Here is a 5125-nt window from a genome sequence, read left to right as displayed (position 1 = left end):
ACTTCAGCGTAGGTGATGTTTAAGGTATGCAATGCGATGAGGGTTTTTCATGCATGATTTCACATCGCGATTTCACATTTTTAGAATTCCGGTTGTGGGAAGGTATCCTTTACCCTTTTTGGTGATGCGACATGCTTTGAGTGACTTCCTTCTAACTTATCATAAAACTTAAGTCCTTTTAGTTTTTTGAGGGTATTTCCTAAGTTTATGATAGTAAGTTTTGTTGAAAAAGGAAATACGGGCATTAATTGATTTTTTAAAATTTTTTGAATAAGGGTCCCCACTTATTTAGTATTAGTGATAAAACTAAATATGGAGGGGGGTTGTTGCTGGCCACAATAGGTGCATAGCTGGATCTGAACCAAGGATGAACCTTACTGCTTGATGAAGGATAAGATCTAACGATGTGTCAAGATCCTAAGGCTTGAAGTGAATTATCTTTATGTGGTTTGATCGTTTTATTAATTGGCGCATGTTGTAGTCTGTAAATATGATGATCTGGTTATGACTGAAGTTTGGAATTGTTGTAAGGTTTAAATCATCATTTACATATTTGTACATAGGTTCACTTTAGAAAAGGCACATATACACGCTAGTTCTACATATCAAAACAATGTATACATCATAAATTTGATTTGAAGATCGGTACGCAGGTTTGCCTTGAGGAAAGCGTATATGCACGTAGGTTCGACACATGGAAGTAACATATATCTTATAAAATATATTTTAGCTACTTCTATTTGTTGTTGCAGTGTTTTGTGTTTTGGCTTGGGTTTTGGTTACTGTATTCTGGTTACAACATTTTGAAAGATCAGATTGAAGGGTTGTTAAAGTGATTGACTGATTCAGTTGTGGTTGGTTCAAAAGTATATTGGTTGATGAAGATATATTTGATGATTGAATGATGTTGTTGATGGATCTAGTCTAAAAATTTATGAAACATGGTCCCTGGAAGAAAATAGAAGGTTGTAGCCTTCTGTAGGCCGGAACCTACGTACTAGTAAACATATAAGCTAGTACAAGAGCTAGGGGGTGGTAGCTCCCTTCTAGTAGAAGCTAGAGAATGAGAGAAGGTTGTATCCTTCTGTAGGTAGAAGCCTGCGTACTAGTATAAGACTGCACCGGTACAAAAATATGTAAATAGATTTTTCTTATTATTAAAAGAAGACAAAGACAATTGCAGCAGGTGGTTTTCACCCACATTGGTTTCCACCTTAAATCCTAGTGTTCATGTGTGTGAATTTCTATTTTGTTTTACTGTTCCTGGTTACTGTTTATATGGATAATGAAGTTTTGATGCACCAATTAAAGATCAACATATGATGAATTAACTGAATCATAAGTTTTTTGGATATATGCTAGTTTCCTTAAACACAGTTGTGTATACACGCGAGTTCAATTAACTGAAGTAGCATATATGAATCTGATTATGGAAATGAAAAATAGATGACTTGCTAATACTAATTCACCCCCCCCTAGTATTATTTCCAACAACCCAGTTTATGTTGTAGAAATCTAGGAGTTCAACCTAAGATCTGGGATAATTCTCCCAGATAACCAACCTCCCTCTCCACATAGGGAGGTTGAGGAAGAAAGAGAGGAAAGCAACCTTAAAGAAAATCCACCTTTTCCTAAGAGATTAGCCCAACCACTCTAGCCTACCCCAGAAGAAACTGAACTTATGGGAGAGTTGAAAAATCTACGTGTAAAGATCCCTCTTCTCTAGGCAATAAAAGATGTTCCCATTTACAATAAGTTGATTAAGGAGAAATGCTTCAAGCATCCAGGAAGAAGAAAAAGGGATGGCCCTACCATTAATGTCATTGGGTAGCTATTTGATTTAATGTTGGGGCAGGTAATATGTCTGAAATATTTGGACCCTAGAAGCCTTGTAGTAGATGTGCACATCAATGGCACCATTGTCCCACACACTTTGATTGATCTTGGGGATGCCATTAATGTGATGACCAAGGACACCATGCTGAAGCTCAACCTCCAAGGGTCATTGAGGAAGACCACGACAGTTCTGCAACTTGCAGACCATTCCATAGTTGCCCCTGAGGGAATTGTGGTGGATGTGATGGTCTCCATTAACTCATGGGAGTACCCTACAAATTTTCTAGTTCTCTAGCCTAAGGCTAAGCTTACTGGTTACCCTCTCATCCTTGGGAGGCCATGGTTAGCCATAGTTGATGCTTACATTAGCTGCAGAGCTGGGAATATGACCATCAAGAATGGGCATATGTCTAGGCAGTTAGTCCTATACCCTCCTGCTCAACCTTCTCTAGAGCATGACTTACCTTTATGGTTGGAGGAGGAGGAAGAAGATGAGGTTTACTCAGCCCAACTTTATGCTTTGGAAGCAACCATAGGAGGAGGATAGAAATACGAGGATGACTTAATTAGACACGTGCTCCAAAGTCCAACTCTTAGTTCATTACCATTAGAAGAAGAAGTAAGGGAAATCTAGAACAATCATCCAATTAACTTATGCTTAGCCAATTCCAACCCACTCCATGTCAAAACCATAGAATTAGGCCTAGAGAAAAATTTGAAAATTAATCCATCTCTTTTTGCTCTTGAAGAGGAAAAGCTATGCAACATGTTGAGAGAAAACCCAGAAGCCTTCGCATGGAGTTACAAGAAAATGAAGGGAGTACACCCCTCAGTCTGTACTCACCGCATATACATCAAAGAAGGTTTCAAGCCAGTCTGATAACCAAAAAGGAGGATGAATCCATCTCTTAAAGATATAGTCAAAGAAGAACTGCAACAACTACTAGATGTGGGATTCATTTACCCTATCTCTAATAGTGAGTGGGTCTCTCCTTTAGTGTTAGTTCCCAAGAAAAATGGTAAGTGGAGGATGTTAGTGTCGGTATCTTCATCCCTCCATCAGTGATCAAATTTCTCTTTTTTCATGAATTTTAGGTATCCCATCTGATCAGCTGCATTCCATTAGGTCATGGATCATCTGATGGTAGTGGTTCATTATCAAATTTCCCTCATGATTTTTACTTGCTAGACTATTTTCACAAATTCAAGTCGTCTGTTGTCATTTTTATTTCATTACACTTGCAGAAGTCATTTTAGGGTTTTCAGGTCTCACTAGGTCTAGGGATTTCCACCATGGTCTTCAAAAGCTCAATAAAAGGTCAGCAGACACATGAGGATGTTTAATAAATTCATAAAATCACAAATTATACTGATTATTTCCTCCATAAAGGGTTTTTACCTCAAAACTTTGTTTTGAGGTGAAAACAGGGTTTTTCCATTTCATGTACAAATTTTATGTAATTTTATTGTTTTCATATGTAATAGAGCAACATCTGCAGCCCTGGGTCACCTTGCCAAACTCCAACACTCCAGCTTCTGCAAAAGAAACAAAAACATCCAAGCATTAGTCCATCAAATGACAAAAAAGAGAGCCAAACTGCAAAAACAGGATTTTTAAAAGCAAAATGAAAAGCAAATATAGAAAGTGGGTTTTTTTTCTTTTCAAATGAAGATTAAAGTCAGTTGTATATAAAGGGATCCTTTATTTTGAAGACATCATTTTTTGCTAAAGTAAGAGAACATAAGAGACAAAATCGTATTTGAGGCGAAAAGAGGAAAAATTGCAGCAAACTTCAGGATTTTTTCCTGACGCAACACACCTAGGCGTTGGCACGGCACACCTTCCAGGTGCTACGCACTGGGCATAGGATTTTCAAACAGTTTTCAACGTGCGTTACGCACCTGCCAGGCGCTATGCACCGGGGCATTGGCATAGCGCACCTGTCAACTAAGCTCAAAACTTATCCCATCGATTTTCCGAGCCTATACATTTTGCAAATAACATCTATTCAAGTAAGTACATCGTCCCATTTGCCATAGCAAGAGGTTTTGTCATCCTTGATGGTGTTTTGAATGGTGAAAAATGGAACCCTAAGTTGCTTCAAAATTTCCTTGACAAAACTATCTAGGGTTTTGTAGTTTTTGTCATTCGTGTTGTTTTTACTCCCTTGTGATTATTTTCCTATATCCCATCCCCCTGCACTAAGTTTCCCTAAATCCCTTCCTCTTTCCCTCTCCCATTGACACTCACCTTACTCCCTATGACCACCAAACCCTAAACCCTATACATAATTCCTAAGCATTAACCCTATCCATTCCCCAAACCCTAATTCTCATTTCCTAAAACCTATACATTCCCAAAAACCCTACTTCCATCATCAAAACCCTCATTTACATTTATACTATCAGTCAACCTCTCAAATCCCAAAAAGAAAACAGCAGTCACCCTATACTTGAAAAAAATCTCTTCATACTCATCATTCTACACTCCACATTTGCAAGCATGGAAACAGATTCAACATATGAGAGGGATGATGAAACTGTCAGTGATTCTTCCCAAGAGGTTCATGTCACCATTCAACTAAGTGTACCATCATTCAGAGGGTTTTCATCATCATGTCAGGTTCCAATGGGTCATTTTACACCTTGTTCATGCATCAGTTGTGCCTAGGTAAGGTTCATCTCCCTCTCCTAGGGTTTTGAAGGTAATTTCTCTTTGATGGTCAAATCATCAAAAAAACTTGTATCTTGATGTTCATACACCTTCCCCTATCCTTAATGTATCTTATTAAAGACTTCCCATCACTGATATCCCTCAAATTCCTCATTTTTGCACAAACCCTAGTTTCTTGCTACAATTTGCCAATTTTCTAGGCTAGGCTTGTGTTTTGCCGTTTTGGGCCCCTTCCTCTCACTCAACCTTTGAAATTACACTTTCCCCTACTTCTTAACATCCCTCCCTACTTCCCAAAATTTTCTCAAGAATTTAGAAGCCCCTCATCCCTTTCGTTTCACTTCATTTCGACAAATTCCCTGTTCCACACATCGGGATAGGTTTTACTCAAACGATGTTTCTAAGCAAGAAAAAATGAATTTGGAAAAAGCGAGAAATTTTTTTGTCCACAATAGGCCAATGAAGAAAAAACTCCTTTACTTTCTACACAAGTGTCATGGTTTTAGAGAAATGTCAAAAATATAGTTTCCATAGGAGAATTGATGCACCTCTAAAGTGACCTTGGGAAAATCAAGATTTCTCCTAGCTTGGTTGGCCAAATGACTTGCTTGATGA

The sequence above is a fragment of the Pinus tabuliformis genome, chromosome Q, assembly GCF_031772625.1.
Source record: "Pinus tabuliformis cultivar Carrire ecotype Pingquan chromosome Q, CPIR1, whole genome shotgun sequence".
Lineage (NCBI taxonomy): Eukaryota > Viridiplantae > Streptophyta > Pinopsida > Pinales > Pinaceae > Pinus > Pinus tabuliformis.
The sequence above is the reverse complement of the archived record's forward strand: the minus strand, read 5'-3'. Positions refer to the sequence as shown.